Here is an 8998-nt window from a genome sequence, read left to right as displayed (position 1 = left end):
ACACCTTTGTAGCTTCTAAAAAATCAGAACACTGAATGCAAATTCTGTGGAATCTTAGCAGTTGTGACTTTACCGAACCAGCATACGTGAGCCTGGGTTGATGGCTTGTCTTGTGGAGAAGAGCGTGGGTGTCAGCCTCTTTAAAGAAAACCTAATTCTCAAGTCTGTGGGTCTCCCGGAAGTTACTGTGTTTAAAAGTTGTTGTGTCCAGGAAATCCACAGAGGTGCTGCTCACAGTCAATTTAAGTTTGATTGAATTGTTGTGATTGTTTAAGGCGGTCAAAAATTCATCAAAGTCCTCTCTCTCTCGAGTGCGTCCATACACCCCAAATGTCGTCCAAATATCTGTAATAATGGGCAGGTTTTTTACTGCATGATGCCAAGGATGAGTTTTCCCACTGAGCCATAAAATATGTTGGCATATGTGGGGGCAATTTTTTTCTTCCCGTTCCTTTAATTTGGACGAACAATTTCCTGTCAAATTCAAAATCATTCCTGGTCAAATTGATCTCTAGTAGTTGCAGCAGCTCTTTATGTGGTCTCTTTTTATCCTATTTTTGAATAAAGTCTTTAATGGCTTGGATGCCCTCTTTGATGTCAATATTAGTTAGCTATCAATGTCCATAGTAAAAAGAAGAGATTGATCAGGGATGTCGAGCTGTCTAATTTTGTGTACAAAATCATATGTTTCTTTAACATAGCTGGGGTGTCTGGTCGAGAGAGGAGTAAGGTGAAAGTTGGAGAACTCAGCCGTGTAATATATCTCACTGTCACAGTCGGACACAATGGGTCTTCCTGGTGGAATCAGGTGTGGTACACTCCACGTATAGGGGTCCTTGTTTATTTAAGGCAGCATATATACTCTGGGAGTAGAGCTTCCTAGTTTTTTTGTTAAAAATTAATTAATTTTTTCCAGTAGTGACTGTACAATTTAAGGTACCAGAGGGACCGTGTCCAATTAAATTGGTTTATCTAATTTGTGTAGTAGTTGTTGTCATTGAGCTGCCTGTATCCTTCCCAAAGATACTGTGTTCTGTCCATTATGACCGCCGAGCTGCCCTTATCAGCTGGTTTCATCAGAATGTGTTTGTTACTGCACAGACATTTAAGTGCCTTTACCTCACTGGGAAGGAGGTTAGGTTTAAGAAGAGCAACTCCAAAGGCTGTGTTGAAATATGTGATGTCTGCTTTAATAAGGTCAGAAATGACTGTGGGAACCTTACTATCAACTGGTGTCCAGTTGGATTTTGGAGTAAAGGGTGGAGGATTAGAGTCTGGACCATCTTGGAAATAAAGAGAAAATTTGAGTTTCCTCTGATATTCTTGCAGATCCCACCTTCTCTGGTCAACTGTGTTTGTTACTGCCTCATGTTTGAATAAAATTAAGGCCCCTGTTAAGTAGAGTGAACTGTGCATGTGTGAGTTTAAAGCTTTTCGCTAAAACAATAACCATTTTATCTCTGCTATTCCCCTCCGGTATGTACAGGCTTGTGGGGAAATCTAGTTTAGGTATTCATACCAGTAATTTGAGATGCTGAGAGCTGTTGTTCGGGTCTAATGAACCAGGTCCCTCTCAGTGTGGAACTCGTGTGTGGTAAAGCCATAATGTACTCACAGTTTTGAGCTATGTAATGATTTAGGTGTGTCAGGATGTTTTGCTCACTGTGAGGGAGGACTCTGGAGAAATTAATCTTAGCATGGGGGAACCTGTTTTTGGCCACCCTCAGCATCTTCTGTAGCTCTTTAACAGTTGTATCAGGAGTCTTTTGGCTTCTGTTGTTGAGCCCAAAAGAAAGGACCATCTTCTCCACCGTTGTGTTGTTAGTGGCAGTGGAGAGGATTGCTTCTGCATGTTTCAGAGAAGCACCCGGAAAGCTGTCGACCTGCAGGTCTGGGATGGAGAACGGTGGGATTTTGGAGATATTAGAGTCCCCTGTCACCACCCACTTCTTCTGAATGTGCAGGCTCAATTCTTGTAATATTCTGTTTGTTTTGGGATGTCTTGTGGATTTGCGTGTAGCAGCTTCAGGTTTGAGAGATGGCTATATTGGGTTCAGGTTAAGTTTGGTCTTGGCCGCTTTTCTGAGTCTGGTGGTGCCAATAGGGGTCAGCCTGATACTGGGTGGCAGTCTCTGAGAAGCCGTGGTGGGGGAAGGGGGCTCTCACTCCACAGTCTCCAAACAGTCTGACTCTGCTGTGGTGACGTTAGATTCTGGGATGCAAGTTGCTCTCCTGTCTGGTGAGTTGGTATCAGATTCTGCAGGCTCAGCGTCCTCCTCTTTTTCTCCATGCAGCTCTGGTGGTGTGCTGATGTTTGTGTTCTGTGGTTTCACGACAGGCCCAACTTCTCCTTCTCCATGCAGCTCTGATGATGCAGTGATGCTTGTCTCATGTGTTAACACACATGGATTGGGTTTCGAAGCTTGACGTGGAGGAAGAGGTGTAGTTATGGGAATGACGGGGGAAGTGTTGAGGTTCTGAGGTAGCAGGCAGGGTGTGATGTCCACCAGTAGGCCAGTTGCAGTCCGTGGGAGTCTCTGATCGAGTGGGGAAACAGGGGCAGCGGGGACGGGGGGATCTCAGACTCATTACCTCCCTCACTCAGTGCGGGGGACCAGTCTGTGTTACCATCTGTCATGGTCTGAGTGGCGGTAGCAGCCAGAGGTTGTGAGGTCAAATCTGGGAGGGACAGGCGCGTACCTGAGCTGCAGTGGATGTGGTCGTAGGTTGTGGACCTGTGGCAGCAACAGGCTGGGGTGGTGATGGTGTGCGTCCCTGTGTGGTTTCTGGTCCCGCAGTACATCTCCTGGTCATGTTGATGAGCTGGCAGAGAGTGAATGTCACAGGTAGGCTGTCTGTGGCCGCTGTGGATGTCAGGTCAGTGAGCTTAGCCACAATTACTGCTTCAGTCTGTTCAAGAGTCTCTAGAAGCCAACGGCTGCCGAGGTTCCTTCTGGTCCAGACAGAGGCCAACTGGAAGGGCTCTTTTAAGTCAGGAGTGGTCAGTTGTGTTTGCTTTTCAACTTCATTTTCAATGGTCTGCATATAGTGATCCCATAGGATAAGTAAGGTGGTATGAGCCCAGTTTCTGGCATTGCCATCAATCAGTTGGACTGTGGCGGGGCTGGGTGCAGCAGGTTTAATGAGAGTCGAGAGGTTTTGAGTCATGCGGGCTATTGTTGTGGGGGGTTCCCGCTCTAACACATTGTGGCACGTGTATGATGCGTACTTTGCTCACAAAATCTGGATCCTCTGAGAGCGGTCCGTTCTGTTGTCTGTCATTCTGGATTGTAGTGTGCCTCTGGTTGTGCTCTGGTCTGCCAGCATAATTTTTATAACTTTGGTTAAACCCTACCCTAACCTTAGCTTTTATCTAGGTGTACCAAATGAACCGTCAAGTCTAATGGGTCTACCCATATATTGGATAAGAAAAACGCATATTGATTTGAAATGCTAAAATGTTTTGTAAATATAAATCATATAATATTAGTATTGTAAAGAAATGCTACAACAGTGACCGCCTGGACTTTTGTCATATTTAGGTCACTTACTGTTGTGTGAGTCATGGGACCCGTTGTTCATCTAACATGTCCTTACAAGTTCCTTGTACTGTTAAACAGGGTTTATCAGTAAAATAATACTTTTATTGCATTTCATTGGCTTTGTACCTTTACTGTTCATTGTGCACAATGACAATAAAGTTCGAGCTCAACTAAGCGTTTAAATGATAATTGGGGGCATTTAAGCCCTTAATTAGACACAAGAGTAGATCGGTCAGCAACTCAGCAGGCACAATCTAAACAAAGACCTTAATAGATAATCATTAATCTTCAAGAGTGTATCGATCACATAAACCCAGAAAAAATGGGAAAAAACTCTGTTCCATTTTTAATAAAATATTCAAACATTTATTAAACAGTAGTTTTACAGCACACACAATCAATGATTGAAGAGAACAACAAAAGATCGAGGCCTCAGATTAAAAGATCATACCTGGAATAATATTTTTGGTGCATACCATCATGTTTTCTTTGTATTTCATTTGCACCTCCCTTTCTTTGAAGGCTAGGTGGGGAAAATTAGCTGTAACAATCTCCGCTGACTTGTCATGATCCCTTGTGTTCAATTTGCCCTGCCCACCTTGTGTCTATTTAGTCTCTGTGCTTCCCTTTGTCTTTGTTGGTTCGTCTGCTATTTTGTCCCTGTGATATTTTTCCGGTTCTGTCCTTGTGATTTTGCCCCAGTCTGTTCCTGCTATTTTCCCGGTCTGTTCCTGTGAGGTCCCTGCCGATGCCTGCTCCACGTCTCCAGTCGGAGGGCCGATCGACACGCTCCCCGTCGGTGGTCCGGCCGACACCTGCTCCTCATCTTCAGTCGTTGGGCCGATCGACATGTCTCTCGTTGGTGGTCTGGCTGATTCCTCCTCCTCGCTAGTCGGTTGGCCGAACGACACGTCACTTGTCGGTGGTCCGGCCGAACTACACGTTCCTCGTCGGTGGTCCGGCCGAACCCTCCTCGTCGCAAGTCGGCGGGCCGATTGACGCGTCCCTCTTGGGTGTTCCTCCAGAACTTCTACGCCTGTCTGCCCGGCCTCTGGGCCTTCCCCCAGAATGCCTACGCCTGTCTGCCCGGCAGCAGTTCCTGCTCAACCCTGAAATGACTAAGGTGGAAACTGTTGCTGTTCTGCAACTTCATGTCCAAGGTTTTAAATCTGGTACTAGAGGTTATGGCTGTTAAGCATCAGGTTTCTAGTGCGTACCATCCTGAGAGCCAAAGAGCTCGAGAGAGATTCCATCAGACCCTCAAGTACATGTTGCATACATACTGCCTTGAATGTGGTCCAGAGTGAGATGAAGGCATTCCCTTTTTGTTGTTTGCAGTGCGAGAAACTGTACAGGAGTCACTGGGGTTTAGTCCAGCCAAGTTGGTGTTTGGCCACACAGTCAGCGGTCCATTGAAGTTGTTACTGGAACAGCTTATGACAGATTTTCCACCTAATGTCAACATTCTTATCATGCTTGACCTCACTGCAGCTTTCATCCTACATCCTGCCACTCGGAAATATCATACGCATACATGGTCTTCACTTCCACTGCTACGCCGATGATGTCCAGATCTACATCTCTACCAAATCCATCACCACAGCTATATCCTCCACCCTGACCAACTGCCTCACCGATATTCAAACCTGAACGCAAACCAACTTTCTCCAACTCAACTACAGTAAATCCGATCTTGATGCTCATCTGCCCCGAAATCCCTCACAAAGAACACCCATAACTTCGGTCTCACTGTCAACAACTCCACCCTGTCTCCATCCCCACACATCCGTAACCTGGGAGTCATCTTCGACAGCAACCTCACTTTTGGAAAACACATCAACCAAATAACCAGAAGTGCCTTCTTTCACCTCAAAAACATTGCCCATCTCCGCCCATCACTCACCTTCTCTGCTGCCGAAACTTTGATTCACGCCTTCATCACTTCCAGAATTGACTACTGCAACAGCATCCTCTATGGTTCACCTGCAAAAGCCTTAAATAAACTCCAATACATCCAAAACTCTGCTGCCCGTCTCCTCACCCACACCTGTTCCCGTGATCACATCACTCCCATCCTTCAGAACCTCCACTGGCTCCCTGTTTCCTAACGCATCCAGTTTTACACTTAGACAACTGGTCGACATTGTTGTTATTATTTGTGTTTTTGAACAACAATACACAACTCAGCAAAAATGTGTTAAACACGTGTGCATATAGGCATGAGATATATAATAATAACATTTAATTAACCCTATGCCTGCTATGGGACAGCGCAAATGACACGCCTTGTATTTTGAACCTGCATGAAGCATCAGTGAGGAAACAAAGCTTTGTTTCCATAGGTCTTGTGATAGCGTCATTTCCAGTGAGGCTCCAGAGCACTGCTTCGAATCACCAGTGCTTCATAAACTCGAGACGTGCATCGACACTGTGTATCGAGTGACACACCCCTCATTGTGTGTTAGATATTGTTTAGATAACCTTTTGAATCGAGCAGTCATGGTATTGTAGGGGTGAGTAGCCATTTTGTTTTGTGAATCGTTTTCTCCTGTTTTAAGGTTAGGGAGGCAGGAAGGAATCCTGTATTTTCTTTTGTTCTATTTTTGTTTGATAGGTAAATTAGTATCATTAAAAAGATTTTCTGTTTGTTGTTTTGCCGCTTTGAGATTTTGTCCGGCCACCCACCAGGGTTGGGCACAGACCCCCCTAGCAGACCACTCCCATCTACATCACTGTGTGAAGATTCAATGTTATAATATTGCAAAACTCTGTCTGCCCTCCTCTCCCAATTGTCTGTACAGGTCAAGGACGCGCTGCCCGCTGCAGATTCAGGACCCCTTCACCAGCTCACTCCAGGGGACTGGATGCTGATAAAAGATTTCTGACGAAAGCATTGCAAGCCCAAACGGTGGCAAGGCCCCTTCCAGGTCCTCCCCACAACTCACACAGCCATCAAAGTAGCTGAACAAGCAACCTGGGTTAATGCGAGCCACTGCAAGAAAGTCCTGCTGCCACCAACAGCCAATACAACACACTGTTAACTAAAAGATTCTTTGTGTTCTAAGAGTTGATGTGCTGACAACCTCTCACTCTAGTTAGGTCATAGACGAGCCAGCTAGTCACCACTAGCAGAAGAAGCTGACCCAACACCACTAGGAGGAGACAAGGTCTCCCCAGTGGCTTCGCTGAAAACATTGTTATCACATCGCACATAAAAAGACGAATCTACGGTCGACCACAACCACAACATGGAGCGTCACCACCCCTGGCATCCGTTCCGACATCTAGGCTTTTTTGGCCGAGGCACATTATCATGCCTGCTCATACTTTTTCCCATTATATGGTTTGAAACTAACATGACTAACGACATAACGACTACCCCCACTCCTCTTACCCAAACCCCCTCCTATACCCTCTCCCCATTCTCACCCTACCTCTCCCCTCTCTGTCCACACCTGACGAAAATATTGACACACGACCTATCCCTTTGTTCCCCCAGAACAACGTCCATCCTATGACCACCCCTGACTTGCTCGCTGTTCCCTCCTATTTGTCTGACTCTGATTCTCAGTCTGACGTTGATGATTCTGTGTAAATTGAATGTACTGTTTTTTCATTCCTGTGAAGTTTACATATGCTAACATACGGGATCTGCAGTACATGTTGCGTACATACTGCCTTGAACGTGGTCCAGAGTTGGATGAAGGTATTCCCTTTTTGTTGTTTGCAGTGCGAGAACACAGTCAGAGGTCCATTGAAGTTGTTACGGGAGCAGCTAATGGCAGATTCTCCACCTAATGTCAACATGCTTGACTTTGTGAGTTCATCTGGAGACCGTCTTCATCATGCGTGTAACAAGGCTAAACAGGCATGGCAAACTGGCAATTTGATAAAAGAGCTGTGCAACGATCTTTCCGGCCTGGAGACTCGGTACTGGCTCTGTTGCCGATACCTGGGTCACTGTTACATGCCAGGTGTGATTGGCCTTATGTGTTTGAGAAGAAACTGAGTAATACCGGCTATGTTATTGATACTCCTGACAGAAAGCGTAAGTCTCGTGTTTGTCATATTAATATGTTGAAGTCTTATGCTGAAGTTGTTTGCGCTGACATTACAGGGGATGGTTTGACCAAGGAAACTCCGACTGCTATGGGTGCTCGAATCCAGAATTCAAAAGTTGTTGGCTCATATGGATACTTGTGTGGCTTATCTTTCTGGTATTAAAAAAAGAGGATGTTGTTCGGCTGATTCAGGGTCATCTCGCCTTGTTTTCAGATGTACCTACATGCTCAAATGTTCTACAGCATGACATTGATGTAGGTCATTGTGCTCCCATCAAGCAACATCCTTATCGCATTATTCCTATCAGGCATAAATTGATGAAAAAAGAGGTTGAGTACTTGTTGAAAAATGGTCTTGGAGTTCCCCCTGTTTACTTGTCCCAAAAATTGACTTGACTCCTAGGTTCTGTACAGATTATAGAAAAGTTAACAAGGTAACTAAGCCAGACTTTTTTCCTCTTCCACTGGACGTATTCATATCCTACTCTCTTCCCCTCTCTCTAACTCCTAACCCGCCCTATGGAAGTGAGCCTCTGAAAATGTCAGATTCGCGCTACTCACCAGAGAAGCAATTGGACGCACTTCGACCCCCCCTTGCCCGGCCTCGCGGGGTTCCTAAAAATAGGCGGCTGGTGTCCTGGCGCTCGGGGGGGCCCCCTGCCTGCGTACGGGTGGGTCGGGGACCGTGGCCGCGGGAGGGCCACGGTCCGCTGCAGCTGCGCGCGCGTCCACAGGGAGGCTACCTCCCAGTGGGGTCATTGCCATCGGACCCCCCATGGCAGGTCATTGCCGCCGGATGCCGCTCGTCTACGGGCATTGCCGCCGGATGGCCCCGGGGCCAGGTATTGGAAGTGGACGACCTTTGTCCACTTCACTTTGCCATTTTTGTGTTTCCATTTCGTGTTACTCATGTCCATATCATGGAACTTGTCATTAATTACAGTAAATATTTTTGTCCACCTTGGGTAATTGGCCTGTTTTCACCCAAAACACACTCACTGGTCCCAAATGCGACACCAACGATGGCGGGGGTCTTTGTTGTCGGGTCGAGTTGCAGTCGTCCGATTGGATTGAAACTCGCTGTCCGCACAGAGGCGTCCAAGGCAATACCATCTGCCCTCTGTCGCCTCCATGTAAAGGGGGAATGTTTTCACCCGGCTCACTTTTGATATCGCGTTCTCCCGCATCTTTACACTGGGGTCAAGGCCCTCGTGGTGGGCCTTGTACGTCTCAAGGTACTCTTTTGTAACGATACATGATTTAAGGTGTTATAATATACAGGTGTGGACTCGTTGAAACACTGCTGACTAATGGAATGAATGAGATGGATCAATTATCATGTTATCAACATATGCTTACCCACCGAAGCAGGGAGGGTAATCAGCCTCATTCGGT

The sequence above is a fragment of the Scophthalmus maximus genome, chromosome 16 (assembly GCF_022379125.1).
Source record: "Scophthalmus maximus strain ysfricsl-2021 chromosome 16, ASM2237912v1, whole genome shotgun sequence".
NCBI lineage: Eukaryota > Metazoa > Chordata > Actinopteri > Pleuronectiformes > Scophthalmidae > Scophthalmus > Scophthalmus maximus.
Note: the sequence above shows the minus strand (reverse complement) of the source record.